We start from the raw sequence: 17615 nt of genomic DNA, 5'->3' as shown, positions 1-17615 counted from the left end.
CTGCCTGGCACGAAGGAGGCTCCCTGTCTCGTGAGAGGCTGCCCAGGACAGTGTGTCATGTGCTTCCCTCTTCTGGTGGGACTAGGACATCCCCAGGCCACTCTTAGGCACAGGGGGCAGCTATAAAGCCACTAAGGTGTATTTTACAATCGGCTCTCCTGTGACAGAATGACCTCGGCTCATGACTGTCCCCTTGTTCCTCCAGTTTGGTGTCATCCCATGAGACTAGGAATGTGGGAGGCTAACAACAAGACAGTCTTGCTTCTGCTGTTCGTGTAAGTAATAAACCACCCAGAACCATTTCCTTGCTGGTCGAATCCACGCAAGTGTGGCTTCAGCCAACCTGTGGTCCAGCGGTCACCGCTGCTTGGGGACAGCTGTACGGCTTGACAGAAAGTAATGTGTGGAGACAGACATGTTTGGTGGAGAAAGGGGGGCAGGAAGCATTTGTAGGGTTCACTCTGTCCCTGAGAATTAGGCAAGGTTTTCTGGGGGTTTTAGCGGAGTGAGCACTTAGGAGAGGAGGAAGGTTTGTGGAAAACCGTGAGCGACAGAACTGATGGGCCCTGGGTGGCGCTGGGTGATGTGGGTGTCCGTGTCCTGCAGGAGGGCTCGCTGCCTGGGGAGTATGGGCCCGGCCACCTGGCGGGTGCTCTGAAAGCCTCTCATGGGAGGTAGAGCTGTCCCTTGCCAAATTACAGATGTCCTGGGAGAGGCAACATGGTGACTGTCCCACAAGAGGATGTCCCGTGTCCCTTACAGCCCCAAACTGGGCCTCGTGCTCACTGATAGGTAGAGTGGAGGAGGGACTCTAGGGGCCTCTCAGTCCAGAGGGATAAAGCTTCTTTTAGAAATGAAGTCCTTTGTTCAAGCATTGTCTTTCTCAGAAGCTGTCCTATGGAAAAGACAAAAGTAGAGTGACTCCGGTAACATGAAGCGTGGGGTCCTGGAGATTAGGACTCCAGGGATCTTGACAGGAAACCCATCTACAGGTTTTGTGGAGACAGTTCAAAAACCACAGGCTTGATGCAACCCCATCTTGGTGCAAATGAGGAAATGCAGGCCCTGAGCAGAGAGGGACACCCCACAAACCACACGGGTGACTAGCGACAGGATCAATACCGACCCCAGGTTTTTGATCCTTTGACCAGTGCCTCTTTATCCTCACCATGTTTGTTGGAAAATTATCCCATGCAGGGGGCAGGAAACAGGGCTGAGTGAGGTGCGCACAGGGCAGGATGGGGCGAGGGTCCCTCAAGGGTGGCGCTGGGGTAGCTCTTCCTTCGCTTAGGCGACCATACTCGTCCTTCACTTAACAAACATTCACCGAGCGCCTCTGTGTCTGCAAGACAGTAGCACAGAATATGGCAGTGAGGACCGTTTTGCCCGTGCAGAGCATACATCCTGGCAGGGGAGAGAGACCCCCAATAAGTCACGACAATTCTGTATGTAATAATACTTAGACTCATTTGTGGGGTGTGCGTATACATTGATATTTAGTTTTAGGGAGAAGAGCATGCCATTTGATTCTTATGACAACATTGGGCTTACAGGTGAGGAATCAGGTGGTCACACAGTTTAAGTGACTTGCCAAGATGTCACAGCTGGGTCACGTGAGAACCCAGTTTTGTGGGGCTCCAAAACCCAGGCCCCAGGCCCCACCTGGCATGGCTCTGCCTTGTTTCTGAACCTGTCCCACTTTTAGCTTCCATCTTCCACTGTGTGCAAACCCACCGTCCTCACCCTCCCCTTCCTCACGGGGGTTGAGGCCACAGAGGGAAGGCTGCCCCCGAGGGTGGCCCAGGTCCCCCCCGAGTGACACAGGGCTCGGCACAGGGCGGGCACCTGAAGGCATGTGAGGAGCAAGGGCTGTCTTCCAATGGAGGCTGCAGCCTGGGGAGACTCTGTCAGGAGAGATGCTCATTTATTTCTCCTGTCCCTTCTTTGGCAAATTTTACTACCAAGGGTCTAGTTGGAAATTTTATGTCGGATTTGCTCCCAAGTACAGGGTATTTCTGGAACACTGAGTACACGTGGAGAGTGAAATCCCTCCCTGGAGGGAGCCCAGGAGGACTTCTGCATTTATTGAAATCTCAGCAATGGGGAGATCATTTCACTTCACAGGAGCAAACACCATGAACCAGGGAAATCTCTGCAACTGGGAGGTCACTTCAAGATCCTTGCCTCCTTCCTCTCATTTAGGAAAAAGGAGTGCTTGCTTATAGCTGGGGCTATTTTGACCTGCTTATAAGTGGGTCATGGATTTTGAATTATGGTCCCTGAACCTGGAAGAGCATGTGTGTCTGTCCCTTGGGTTCGCTGCATTTCTGTCCCGTGAAATCTCTCCCTGCCATTCCACGGTGTGAGCAATGGAGTGTCACCGAAAGCTGGACACTCCAGCATCCCACAGATGTCAGTCCTCAGATAGGTTACCGGATCCAAGGTTCATCAGAAAAGCTTCACTCAAACTCAGTCCAATCATTCTGATTCTTCTCCAAAGATCATTTATCTTACGATCATCAGTATATCAATGAAAGGGGGAAAGCGAACTCACTCTGTTTTACTTACTATGATTCATGTGTCCATTGTTCCCGAAACTGAGTCCTGTTTCATTTTGGCTTTCCCCTTGGCAAGAGCTTCCTCCCACATACTAGTTCTGTGTGGTCATTAGCACCCATTTCTCCTGAGATGTCATAATGTTCGAGCCAGTCTTCATGTCCTTCCATGGGAGGGCTGGCCACTGGAACTTCCCAGGGCAGGCGAGAACTGTCTGACCTTAATGGGAAGCATGCCTTAGTGCTGAAGTCACACCTTCCACAGCGGGGTTTACGTGGAGGGCTGTGGCCTGCAGCACCCAGCGCTCAGTGAGCGAGAGGTGGGACGGACAGACTGACGGGGACCTGGCAAGGCCATGGGGCCAGGCAGATGCGGGAGCTGCCGCCCCGGGTACTGAGGAAGCCTGTGCGACAGGAGATGTTGTGTGGCCTCAGCACGGCCAATCAGACAGGACAGAGTGTGGAGTTCAAGTTCCAAATCCACCGCTAAGCAGCCTGGAGACCCTGGGCCAGCGGCCTCCCTGCTGTGTCTCGGTTTCTTCATCCCTCGTGCGAGTCTTCCTCACAGATGTGGGGAAGATCAAAGGGCATGACTCAGGTGAAATGCCGAGTGCAGGGCCTGGATGTGCTCCATTTCCCTTTGATGAGCACCTACTGTGCGCCAGGCCTGGGAGATGCCGAGAAAGAGGGGACGGCCCCTCCCACCCGGAGCTCCCAGTCTAACCCAGTGGTTCCCGCTGGAGCTGGTCTCCCAGAGACACTGTGGAACACCCACGACGGTTTTGGCTGCCCTGGCTTGAAGCAAGGGGTGCTGAAGGCATCCAGCGGGAGAGGCCAGTGGTGTTGCCCAACACCCCACGACGGGCAGCACAGGCTCCGACAGCCACCGATCAGCTGGCCCCAGGTGTCAGTGCTGCTGAGGTTGGGAAACTGCACTAACTGCAGAGGCACAGGTAAATGGACTGTTGAAATTCAGTGTGAGGAGGACTTTAGGAAGGGCGTGAGCCGGGTGCAGAGGGACCTTCCCCTTGTTCACCGTGAGGCTGAGTATTGGGTGAATGTAGTGGGATGCCCACAAGACCCCCAGGCCCCGCCCATTTGTCAGGGGTGCCTGGAAGGGTCTGATCCCCACTTAGCTCGACCAGGACTCCTGCCCTCCCCACCCCCAATATCAGCATCCAGGGGAAGTCCACTTAAAATGTGGTGGCTGCCATGGGCCAGACGCCATGCTCTGCACTTTGTCTGCACTGACTCGTGTAAACCTATGCAAGGCCTATGGGAAACATCCTAATTTCAATCTCCATTTGAGAGCTAGTTAGTGGCCCGAAGCTTGTGGGCTTAACCACGATACCATGAGTGTGTCTGTAAGGGAACCCCAGGACCTCACCGACCAGGAGGTCTGCCAGAACCATGGATCAGGGAAAGGGTGCCCAAAGCCAGTGGAAAGTTCTGGAAGAATTCCTTCCTTTCACAGTAAAGACAGAAGACTTCATGGAGGGTCTTGAGGGCTGGAGACCGAGCACAGCCTGGTCCTCTCTGCAGACCTGTGTCCCACCCAGCTCACAGTGTTTGGCCGGATGCAGGAGGGTTGCTGGGAGCCGGCTCAGTGCCGCTCCTCCCAGCTCATCAGTAAATTCAGCTCAAACTCAGTGAAGTCTCAGCTGTCCCTATGAGAAACACAGAATTGTTTTAAAGATAAGCCATGTGGCAATCATGATCAGACTCCTTATCTGAAAAACATAAATCAAGAAGTTCGTTATGTTTCTCTGAGAGAAAGCAGTGTGGAATCAGTGTCGGCAGCAGCCTGGAAACATTTAACATGAACTGCAATGAGGCAAGACCCTGGAAACGGTGACACTCGACTGGAAACACAGCAGAAGTGTGCCTACAACTCAGAACAATAGCGATCAGGAAAAGGCATTCCATCTCCTGCACACACACACACACACACACACGCGCGCGCGCGGCTGGCGGTGCTGCCTATCTTGAGCCTGGTGGCAGCTATAGGAGTTTCTTCATTTGTAAAAACTGCATTGAGATGAATGAATGCACTTGAAATTTATGCATTTTAGTGAATAAAAATTATGCCTCTGTATTTCTGTGAACACTGACAAAAATGTTTGCATACTTTGCAGTAAGTATGTTATGCTTTAAGTTTTACAAGTTTACAAAAATCAGCTGATAAGTGAGTCTTTGATAAAACAGCAAGGAGACAACAGACTTGCAGGAGGCCCCACAGGCACAACGTGCACTAGAAGATCGGGGGGCACCATGACCTTGAGAAGCACTGCAGGAAGACGACACAACCAATAATCCACTTTGAAGTGTGTATGCAAGGTAGGAGCAAGGTAGGGGTTTGTGAGGTCCATTGACAATGATGACAGAGCCCTAAGTTTGAGAAAGTCCGAGAAAGATTACCATCAGGATTTTTTTGGGTGGATACAGGTGGCAAAACCCCAGATGGAGCTCACTGTATGTTTGGGGAGAAAGAGAGAAGCAACTGGACTTTTCTTACATTTGGAGCATTAGAGCAGTGGCTGGTTGTGGAAAGTTTGTGGTGTAAATCCAAAGGTACCTGGGGACCGAATAAGGTCAGCGAAAATGTCCATTCCAAACTCTGGAACAACCCACTGCCTTCTAAACAGTCCATAACCTTCTGAAAAGGTTTGTCCTCCTGCCCCCCCATTTCTTAAACTTAACAAAAAACCCAATAGGTATCATTTTTAGAACAGTTTAGATTTACAGAAAAATTGAACTCACAGTACATAGAGTTCCATATACCTCCCGGCAGTTTTCCTGCGTAATATCTTACATTATAATGCTATATTTATTACAATTAGTGAACCAATATTGATACATCGTTATTAACTAAAGTCCAAAGACTTTATTCAGATTTTCTTAGTTTTTTAAAAAGATTTTATTTATTTATTTGAGAGAGAGCGAGCGAGAGAGAGAGAGCATGAGCAGGGGGGAGAAGCAGAGGGAGAGGGAGAAGCAGATTCCCTGATGAGCAGGGAGCCCGATGCGGAGCTCGATCCCAGGACCTGGAGATCATGACCTGAGCCGAAGGCAGACACTTCACCGACTGAGTCACCCAGGTGCTCCCAGATTTTCTTAGTTTTTACCAAATCTCCTTTTTCTGTTCTAGGACCTCCCCCAGGGTACCACATTGCATGTAGTCATCATGTCCCTAGGCTCAGTTGTCTTGGCTAAGGCAATTTCTGACTTCCCTTGTCTTTGATGACCCTGACAATTTTGAGGCATAATGGTCAGGTGTATTATAGGCTGCTTCTCCAGAGAAAATTGTGATATTTTCCTCTGAATAGACTGGGATTATGGGAACAAGGTCACAGAGAAAAGTGCCATTTTCATCAAGAGTGAAAAAAATGCTTCACATTACTGGGCATCAGGGAAATACAAATCCAAACCACAGTGAGATACCACCTCACACCAGTTGGAATGGCTAAAATTAACAAGTCAGGAAACCACAGATGTTGGCGAGGATGGGGAGAAAGGGGAACCCTCGTGTACTGTTGATGGGAATCAACCCGGTGCAGCCACTCTGGAAAATAGTATGGAGGTTCCTCAGAAAGTTGAAAATAGAGCTACCCTATGACCCAGCAATTGCACTACTGGGTATTTACCCCAAAGATACAAAGGTAGTGAAACAAAGGGGCACCTGCACCCCAATGTTTATAGCAGCAACATCCACAATAGCCAAACTATAGAATGGATAAAGATGAATGGATAAAGAAGATATGGTGTATTTATACAATGGAATATTATACAGCCATCAAAAAGAATGAAATCTTGCCATTTGCAATGACATGGATGGAACTAGAGGGTACTATGCTAAGCGAAATAAGTCAATCAGAGAAAGACAATTATCATAGGATCTCACTGAAATGTGGAATTTAAGAAACAAAACAGAGGATCATAGGGGAAGAGAGCAAAAGTAAAACAAGATGAAACCAGAGAGGAAGATAAACCGTAAGAGACTTAATCGTAGGAAACAAACTGAGAGTTACTGGATGGGAGGGAGGTGGGGGGAGGGGGTAACTAGGTGATGGACGTTAAGGAGGGCATGTGATGTAATGAGCACTGGGTGTTATATAAGACTAAAGAATCACAGGCCTGTATCTCTGAAACCAATAATACATTATATGTTAATTAATTGAATTTAAATAAAAAATGTTAAAAAAAAAAAAGAGTGCAGGCTACCAACATGATTTGTGGGCAGTGATGATGACCTTGCTCTCCTGGCTGAAGTAATGTTTGTCAGTTTCTCCACTATGAAGTTTCTCTCTTTCCCCCCTTCCACACTGCCCTTTCTGGAAGGAATCTCCACGCACGGTGTACGCTTTAGGAGCAGGGAGTTATGCTCCCCCTCCTTCAGAGTGGGGTATCTACAAATGTTACTTGGAATTCTGCACTGGTGATTTGTCTCTTCTTACACATTTATTTTTTTATTGAGGTATAACTGACATACAACATTATATTAGTTTTGATGTACAACACAATGATTTGATATTTGTATATATTGCTAAATGAGCATAGTAAGTCTCATTAATATCTGTCATTGTACATAGTTAATTTTTTTCTTGTGATGAGAACGTTCAAGATTTACTCTCTTAGCAACCTTCAAATATACACTATTATTATTATTATCATTATTATTATTATTATTATTTTAAGTAGGCTCCAATGTGGGGCTTGAACACATGACTCTTGAGATCAAGAACTGAGCTGAGATCAAGAGTTGGATGCTTAACCCACTGAGCCACCAGGTGCCCCCAAATATATACTAAGTATTATTAACCATAGTCTCCATGATGTACATTTGTCTCTTCTTACTCATTTATTAATTTCATCAGTCATTTATATCATTATGGACTCATGGATATTTATTTTATACTTTGGGTTATAATCCATTCCTACATTATTTTGTTGCTCACATTGCTCCTGCTTTGGCCACTGGGGGCTCTTTCAGCCTCCTGTGTCCCTTTGACGTGCCCTCATCAATGTTTTCTTTCCTTCTTTCCTCCCTCCCTCCCCTCCCCTCCCCTCCCTCCCTCCCTCCCTTCCTTCCTTCCTTCCTTCCTACCTTCCTCCCTCCCTTCCTTCCCTCCCTCCCTCCTTCCTCCCCCTTCCTCTCCTCTTTCTATAAACATTTCTCTATGTAGCCATCTGTTATGTATGCAAGGTTAAACACGAGCTCTTATTAACGTCTCTAACTGCAATCCAGTACCTCATGGGTCATTCTAGCCTCCTCCCCTTGCTGATCTGAAATTTCAGCTCTAACAGTGAGCACCTGGCTCCCACCACCCACCGTCTCTCAGCCGTTCAGTTCCAGCACACACCTATGGCAGCAGCAGAATGGTTCGCCACATCCCCACGGGACTAAGTCTCATTGAGTAGGTGCCTTACCCACCTGCAGCGCCTCATGCCTTTAGTCCTACACACTCCATTCATGCCCAGAGTTACTTAGGCCAGCACTTGTTCACCCATGCCTTCAATGAGGTTGTTTCACCTATTTGTAGTAAGTTCTCTTCTCTTAGCTGTGAAAATTAATAAAAGGAAACCTCATTTGGAATGGCACTGGGAGGCTGCCAAGGGGAGCTCTCAGCCCTGCCACTCAGTTTCAATTGCAGACCCAACGAAGAGACCCATCTTGGAAGTGGATACTACTTTACTACCCTCCTCCCCCCTCCACAACAGCCCAGCCAATGAGAGACAGTGACAGCCCAGCCAATGAGAGACAGTGACAGCCCAGCCAATGAGAGACAGTGACAGCCCAGCCAATGAGAAGCCACTAAACTTAGAACTCCCAGATTACTTCCATGGACTTTTAGTTTATAATAGCCTTGTCAACCGCTGCCTTTTCTCTGTAAAAGAGCCTCCTCTCCTTTGTTCTTGGGACTTGCCTGTGGTTTTGCCATGGCTTGCTTGTCCTGTATTATAATTCTCTTCTGTTCCCAAATAAGCCCACTTTTTGCTGGTAAAATAACTGACAGTACAGTACCAAGGCTGCATTTTGGGGAAGGGGATTCTCCCAAGCTCCTAAATTAAAAAAAAAAAAATTGCATACATTAACATTCACTCTGTGTTGTAAAGTTTTATAGATTTTTACAAATGCATAATGTCACGTATCTGCATTACAGCATTATGCAAAACAGTTTCTCTGCCCTGAAAATCCCTTGAATGCCATTTACCCATCTGTTCCTGCCTCATTCCAAACTCTTGTCAAACACTAATCTTTTTATTGTCACATAGTTTTGTCTTTTCCAGAATGTCATAGAGTTGAACTTATACAGTATGTAGCCTTTCCAGACTGGCTTTTTAAAATTTAGCAATATCTATATAAAGTTCCTCCCTGTCTTTTCATGGCTTGATAGCTCATTTCTTTGTATTGCTGAATAGTATCCCATTATATGGATGTACCAGTTTGTTTATCCATTCACCTATCGAAGAACATCTTGGTTGCTTCCAGTTTTTTGCAATTATAAATGAAGTTGATATAAACATCCATCTAGAGGTTTTTGTGTGTGCATAAGTTTTCAGTTCAGTTGGGTAAATACCAAGGAGTGCAATTGCTGGATCATATGGTAAGATTATGTTTAGCTTTGTAAGAAACTGCCAAACTGCCTTCCGAGGTGCCTGTACCATTTGGCATTTCTGCCAATAACAAATGTGAGTGAGCTCCAGTTGCTCTGCATCTTCATCAGCATTTGGAATTGTTAGATTTTTGGAGTTTAGCCATTCTAACAGGTGTGTTGTGGTCTCTCATTGTTGTTTTAATTTATAATGCCCTACTGACAAATGATGTGAGCATCTTTTTATATACTAATTTGCCATCTGTACATTTTATTTCATGAGGTGTCTGCTCAGATCTTTTGTCCACCTTTAAAGTGAGTTTTCTTATTTTTGAGTTTTAAGAGTCCTTTCTTTTAAGAGTTCTTGGATACAAGTCATTTATCAGATATGTGTTTTGCAAATATTTTTCTCCCAATCTGTCTTCAGCAAAGCAGGAGTTTTTAAATTTTAATAAAGCCCAACATAAATTTTCTATCATGGATTGTGCTTTTGGTGTTATATCTAAAAACTCATCACCAAGCCCAGGGTCACCCAGATTTTTCTCCTATGTCATAATCAAAAAATTATATAGTTTTGCATTTTACATAGAGCTTTATGATTCACCTTGAGCTAATTTTTGTGAAATGTGGTAGGTCTCTCTTTTTCTATTTCTGTCTCTCTCTCATCCATATCTAATGTATTTGCAGATAGGCATCTGACTGTTCCAGAACTCTGTTAAAAGGAATATGCTTCTTCCATTGAATTGCCTTTGCATATTTGTCAGGGATCGGTTGACTATATTTGTGCAGGTCTATTTCTGGGCTCTCTGTTCCAGTGATCTATTTGTATATTCTTTCACCAATATCACACTGTCTTGAATTACTGTAGTTTCATAGTAAATCTTGAGCATGGGTAATGTCAGCTCTCCAACTTTGTTCCTCTTCCTAGAGGAGTATTGTGTTGGTTATTCTGAGTCTTTCCATACATACTTTAGAATCAGCCTGTTAACATCCACAAAATAACTTGTTGGGGATTTACTGGCATTGCACTGAATGTATAGATCAAATCGATAAGGACTGACATCTTAACAATATTAAGTCTTCCAATCAATGAATATGGAATATCTCTCCATTGATTTCCTCTAAGTTTTGTGGTTTCTTCCATATAGATCTTACACGTGTTTTGTTAGATCTGTATTTAAATATTTCATTTTATGCAAATGTAAATGGTAATTTACATCAATTTCAAATTCCACATGTTCACTGCTGGTATATAAAAAAAAGCAATTGATTTTTGTATATTAGCCTTTCCTGGGACCTTACCATAATCACTTCCAGGAGGCTTTTGTTGCTGTTGGTGGTGGTGGTTGGTTCTTTGGGATACTTTACATAGGTAATCATGTCATATGTGGATTAAATTATGTCTTCCTTCCTAGTCCGTATACCATTTATTTCTATTTCTAAGACCTAGGACTTCCAATATAATTGGAAAGGACATCCTTGTCTTATTCCTAGTCTTTGGTGTAAAGCATCCAGTTTCTCACCATCAAATATGTCATTATGTATATATTATAGCCGTTGGATTTTTACAGATATTCTTTCTCATTCTTTATCAAGTTGAGAAAATTAACTTATATTTCTAGTTTGCTAAGAGCTTTTATCATGAATGGATGTTGGTTTTGTCTAAAGTTTTTTTCTGAAACAATATGATCTTATGATCATTCATCTTTAGCCTGTTGAGGTGGTGAATTGTTTGAACTGATTTTTGAATTTGCCTATGTGGAGTAAAACAATGAGTTTGCCTATGTGGAGTAAAACAATGTGTTGGCATTTTGAAGAGCGGGGCTCCTTCCTGATTTCTGTTGCTTAGCCTTGTTAACATTGGAATGATTTTTGAATGTTGAACCATTTTGTCTATGTGGAGTAAATTCCTTCACTGTGATGTATAAGTCCTTTTATACATTGTTGGATTTGATTTACTAATATTTTGTTAAGGATTTTTGCATCTATGCATAAGAAATATTCTGCAGTTTTTCTTTCTTTTAGTTCTTTCTCTGCTTTTGGTATGAAGGCAATAATGACCTCATAGAATGAATTGGAGTTGTTCCCTCTGCTTCTGTTTTCTGAGAGAGTTTTAAGAGAACTGGCAATATTTCTTCCTTAAATATTTGGTAGAATTCACCAGTGAAACCATCTGTGTCTGGTGTTGTCTTTTGTAAGATGATAATTTATTGATTCATTTTCTTTAATAGTTACAGGTCTATTCACACTATCTATTTCTTCTTGTGTGAGTTTTGGTAGTTTTCAAGGAAGTGATCCATTTCACCCTGGGTATCAAATTTGTAGGAAGGGTTGCTTATAATAATTCTTTATCCATTTAATGTGTATGAGAGCAGTAGAGATGACCCCCTTTTCAAGTCTGATGTTGGTAATCTGTGTCTTCTTTCTTTTTTCTTGATTAGCATGGCTAAGTGCTTGTCAAATTTTTTGGTCTTTTCAAAGAATCAGATTTGGGTTTTGTTGACTTTTCTCTATTGATGTCCTGTTTTCAATTTCATTGATTTCTGCTCTAATTGTTTTAAGTTCTTTTCTTCTGATTGCTTTGGACATAAAGACAAGACTTTCAGTTCCTGTATTTCTCTGAACTCAAGGAATTCTTTCTTACTGCATAGTTTTTCATGATTTTTGTAAAGAACATGACCTGAACCACGTGGAATAAGAGGAAGCAGCAGATGTGTGGGCAGCTCTCTGGAGTTGCCGTGAAATAACAACTGGATGCAACAATGTGTTGGCATTTTGAAGAGCAGGGCTCCTTCCTGATTTCTGTTGCTTAGCCTTGTTAACATTGGAATTGGACAATCGGAAGCACAGCTGAACACTGTGTGTGCCTCTAAAATACTCCTTCTTGTCAAGCAGTGTTTTCACAGGACCCCTCTGTCAGAGTGAGACCTCTCAGGATGTGGATCCTGCTGGAATAAGCATCCCATAGCATGTCTCCATCCAGAGGAGGAGGGGAGTCCCAGTCTGTGAGCAGCAGGACCCACTCTTGGCCCCGTCCCCTGTAGATCAGACCTGCTCAAGTATCACTTGGCAGTCAGGGGTAACTGAAAATTGGACCCCTAGCTTTGCAATACCTGCTGTTTTGTTGGAGATTAACTGAGGTGTCAGTTTCTTGGTGATAGCAGGGTTGATTTGGAGGACAGCTTGAGAACCATGAAAGGAACCATTTTTCAAAATCTGAGTAAGGAACAACTGCCATTTTCCTCCTCTGCAGACCTTTTAAATATACAGGGTTGCCTGAATTCCTAAGGGGACTTCAAGGACAGATCAGGCCATGTTGGGCAGTGTGCATTGGGGTGGGGGTGGGAGGTTTACATTTACAGTCTCATCAGCGGATCCCAGTTAAGTGTTAAGAGTGTTAAGAGTTGTTCTGGAGACAAAACCCTCTGGAGACTGCTGAGTCCCCATCAGAGAGCACAGGACCCAGCCTCCAAGTACAGGCTCCTTTGTTTGAAAGGTCGTCTCTGAGCAGTTCTGTAAGGACCACAGAACAGGCCCACAGCGCCCCCTTCTGGTCTCAAGGCAAACACCTCCTCATGGGCCAAAGCCCTGAGAGCCCAGGTGGTTTCTGTCTGCTCAGTGTGGGGGCAGCCTTGATCCCCATGCTCTCAGCCCCTGCTAAATCAAATCCGCAGTGCCTCAGACCCCTCCTCTGCAAACTCTGGGCTCAGGGCACTGTCCTCAGTGAGTCCCAGTGATTTTCCAGAGCTGTGCATGCCCTGACTGGGCTTCTTATTAACAAAATGGGAAAGGATTTTCACCTGGGCTCCTTTCATCAGAAACTGAAGGGTCACAACATCCTTACCTCATTGAAGCTGCTCTCCCTCCACAAGCCTCCATGTGGTCAGGTGCCCCCCATGCTGACATGAATTAGAAGCCATTCTTGGAAAAATGCTGGTCAGGGAGGCAGAATGGGAGACTAAGGGGCAGGGTGAGCATGGGCTCTGACCCCTTGTCCACAAGTAGCATGTGCTTCCTCTGAGGAGATTTGTGGTCAAAGCAAGAGAACAGGTGATCCACAAGAGTTTGTAATCTGTCAGAGAAAGCAAGACCATAGTGAGAAACAGCTAGGCAGTCTGCACTCACTGCTGACACAGAGGACCCTGTCCACACCAACATAGGACAACCTTGTTCAGCACAACAATGGGTGTATTTATTAACAATGACTCAATGAACAACAGCCCCGTGATTGATAACAGGCCTACTTTTCAGAGTCAGGTTTGTGGGTAAATTCAGGGCATCCCTACAAGCCTACCTGCCTGTTGAGGTCAGTATTCTACCTTTTGGGAGGCTCTCTGGAGCAGGATTTAAAGCATCTCCAGGTGGCTCTCCCCCGTGGGCCCTAGAGGCCCAGAGCAAACACCACTGTCTCCCCCACATTTGGGGGTCGAGGAGTGTGAGCTCTCAAAGTCACCAGTTCTCTTCTCCCGCTGACCAGCTCAAGCTCATGGACCATCTGATTTAGGTTTTCCAGGTGTCTAACCATTGTGCTCTTGACGTGCTCGACTTCTGTAGGTGTCCACGGAGCTCGCTGTGTGACTTTCAGAGTGAGAGGTGCCAGCCACATAGGGAATGGGGGACAATCAGAGCACCCGGTAAGTGTCCTAAAAGGTATTTTATCTCTTAGCGACTTCAGCCTTGACCTTTTGTCTCTGAGTGAGGTCCCTGGTTAGGACCCAATCTGAGTCCTCCCCAGTCGTGCTGAGGAGGCCTTGGCCTCTCCCGGGGAGACAGAAGATTTGCCACGTGTGTCCATAGCACCACTGAGGGCTCAGCTGACAGGAGACAGAGAGGGGCTGTGTCATGACAGGAACTGGCCAGGCCATGGAGATGCTGCCACCACTGTCCCCAGCATGGTTCTTGGCTTCAGGATCTTCACATTCATATCAGGTGCAGAAGGAGGTGTGGAAAGGAGCCCATGGAGGCTGACTGCTGGTGGGTCAGGGGCCTGATGTGTATCTGCTTCAGATCTATCCCGTCAGGAGATACCTGAGCAGAGGAGGAGAGAGAAGCAGAGTCCCCTGCTGCACCATGCCTGTCACCAGTGCAGAACCTGGGGAGCATGGTGGGGGGGAGACGGGTCCAGGCCAAGGTGCAGCCAACGCTGAGCTCTTCACCCAGAGATCTACAGATCTGCTCCGACCCCCTCAGTGTCCCTCTCTGCCACCCACATCCCTGAGGCAGGGGCTCCTCATGCACATCCACCCCCCACCGCTGGAGAAGTCTGACAGCTCCAAGACCATCAGGAGGGGGCTCACAGGTGGACCTGTCTGAAGGTCACTCTCCTCCTACCCTCCACAGTGTGTGGGGGGGTGCATAGGGAGGAGGATGCAGGGGAAGAAGCACATGAACATCCTGACCTAGAACCTAATCTGAACCCAGATCTGAGTCTGCAAAGGCCCTTGGGTGTCCCTGAGGGAAGGCTCACTCCCAGGGGGACTCAGCTGCTGGGAACCTTCCTGTCAGGAAGGACAGGGCAGGGGTGGTCACAGCTGTGACCAGGAAGCCCTGAACTCCCTGTCCCTCCACAGCTGGACCCAGACATCCTGTCTGACTTCCCAGTGCAAACTAAAGACATATGTCCATTCTGACTGTCTAGTAAGACTTGTCGAGATGGATGTCAACTGCACAAAAGTGCATATCGTGTGGTTCCTACTTATGACCACAAGTCCTGTCTGTACAAAGTCAATCCCTTAATTGTACTAGAATTTAAAACTTTTATCTATAGGCATTATAAAGTATAAGAAGTGTGAATTATGCCATAAATGGAATAATACTTAAAAACCACTAAATATTATCATTTCTACAACAATAAACCCAGATGTCTTCCCACCATGAAACCCACTGCATGGAGTAACTCACTGAAGAGAAGCTCAGTTGCAAAGTAATGTGGGCACTGCCTTTTGCTTCCATGGCAGAGACGGTACGTGAGTGTGAGCTTTAAACCGCCTTCATGCGCACGGACGTCAGTCCCCTGAAGACGGGAGCCAGGGCTGCGGCCACACGTCACTCTCAGCCCTCGAGTGGCTGCACGAGGTGCCTGGAGCCTGGGAAAGAGCCTCCAGCGCACAGCACCTTCCCGTGTCCTCAGACGTGTGCAGACGTGCACGGACAGACCCCATGGCTGACAGATCTGGTGACTGGACGGCAGAGCCACCTCTTGTTATGTGTGAAGCACACAACTCAGTGCCATTCACAAGGGGCTCAGGACATGAACTAGGAAGGAAAAAGAATTATTCTGGAACTTGACAGCTGCAGGTCCCAGGCAACAGGTGTCAGTGTCACACCTGGTTCCCCTGCTGACCTCCTCCGTGGGAGGAGCCTGCTGGTCAACCCCAGGACAATTTGAAATGTATACCAGACAGGGGGAGAACAATCAAATATTTGAGTTACTATTTCTGTGATGAGAAGGGTTATGTGCACTTAAGTATCTTCTGAAATATTTGCTATAATACAGTATAGAGACATGTTTGAAAACCCAATTTTAAATTGCATAACTGACTATTTTAGATATGTTGTCAATTAAAATCTTACTTAGTTGATGTGCATTATTTGGTTCCACACATATAAGTTTAATATATTTCATTTTAATTACTATTTCAGGAATAAGGATGATTAATTCTGTAAAATAATTTACTTAGTTAAGAAAAACCAATATGTGAAACTAATTAGAGTTTAAATTTTCGAAGCACTGAATTAGCTGACTATACAACTGGCCAATTACATGAAAGACCCCTGAAGTCACTGTTCAATTGTATGGGCTTGTAGATGTAATAAAATAACTACAGGTTGAACTTTAAAGATACAGAAAGAATGTGTTGCCTCTATAATGGTCTTCAGTTCCTATGAGGACCTCCCTTGTGAGCACCACCGCCACCACCAAATATAAAAATAAAATACATCTACGAACGCACAGAACATTGTCTATCCACAGCTTGGCTTTATACTAAAATTCAGCTGCTACAGAGGAGGCTTGTAATATCATTTTTAATCCCCTCCCTTCTTTGTTAGTGACACAGGCCAAGTGGGAGAGCAGACACAGACCCTCACATGAGCAGAGTGACATGTGACAGTGACGCCGGGGGTGGGGTGGGTGCTGCGGGCTGTGGGGCCGACCCCCGAGCAAATCATTCTCCGTGGGCAGTGGAGACCTGGCAGGGAAGATGTCACACACACTGACTAGACTGTGTGCATGACCAGACATCTTATGGCTACAGTAGACTCACATCAGACAAGAGGAGCGTGCGCGGGTGTGAGGAATCCATGACAGGGAAATAAATGGGAAAACAAAGAAGGAACATGTCAGACATGCTGAGGAGGGGGTCCCATAGGACCCATGTCCTCCTGTATCTGTGAGGGGAAGGACAGCGGGAATAAAATTGGAGTCTCGGCTGTCAGGTTTGGAGACTGCAAAGAAGAAGGGGCTCCGCTGAGTGAGGACAGGACAACAGAACCAGCAGGGAGAGGTGATAATTAATGTGTGTGGAGGACACTGGGCAGGTGCCGTCATGGCGGTGAATCCCTGTGGTCACAGCTGAGAGTCCAGCTCCTCCCAGGCAGGAAGGTGGCCATAAATGCTCATCCCCTGCAGGGCCCTTAAGAGGGATTAGCCTGCACCCAGAAATATCTCAGCAGAGCCTGGTGTGTGCCTGAGAGCCCTGTGGCTGGATCGTGTGGAGAAAGGGAGGGAGACAAGGAGACGTCCCCCAGGGCGCTCTGGGACCCATGCGGAGAAGCACTCTTTTAACAAGTGTGGGTTCATTCATTCTCCCCAGTCCTGTGGATCCAGGATCTGATGCCCAAAGACCTCACCCCTCAGCTCCTTCCCTCCCATTCCTCTCCCCAGGCCTGGAGGCCTGTCAGTGGCAGCCAAGGCCAGCCCAGGGGTCCTGGGGCACAGAAGCAGGGACTGCATGGTGGTCTTGGGAAAGGACATGGGGTCTCTGGAGAGGGGGCTCCAGGTCAGGAATGTGATCTGGAAGGATAGATGATATTGTGTGAGTCATTGATTAGGGATCTCTTCCTCCTTCTCCTCCTTTGTGATGCAAAGTGAGGCAAAGTGTAGTAAAAAAGATACATATACTCTGCCTTTATTTTACAGGAAATACATTACCGCCCAATGGAGAGGATTTGGGGATTCCCTGGCTCCACGGGATGGTTTGTTTGACTTTAAAATGAGAGGAAAAAACAAACACAAAGAAACAACAACAACCACACAAAGTGTGAGCGCCCTTGAGCTGAGCTGCCAAGGCTTTTTACATATTTGACCCAGACACAGCATTTTATGTTAAAAGCAGGGCATTCAGACAATGTGGGTTCTGAACTCCAGGCTCACTGCCAGTTGCCAGGCAAACAAACACTGCTTTGGGGTGAAATCTCTGTTATGGACGGGAGGCTCCTCAGAAAGTTCATCTCTTTCATTAGCTTT

The sequence above is a fragment of the Halichoerus grypus genome, chromosome 13, assembly GCF_964656455.1.
Source record: "Halichoerus grypus chromosome 13, mHalGry1.hap1.1, whole genome shotgun sequence".
NCBI classification, from domain to species: domain Eukaryota; kingdom Metazoa; phylum Chordata; class Mammalia; order Carnivora; family Phocidae; genus Halichoerus; species Halichoerus grypus.
This window is presented reverse-complemented; position numbering follows the sequence as displayed.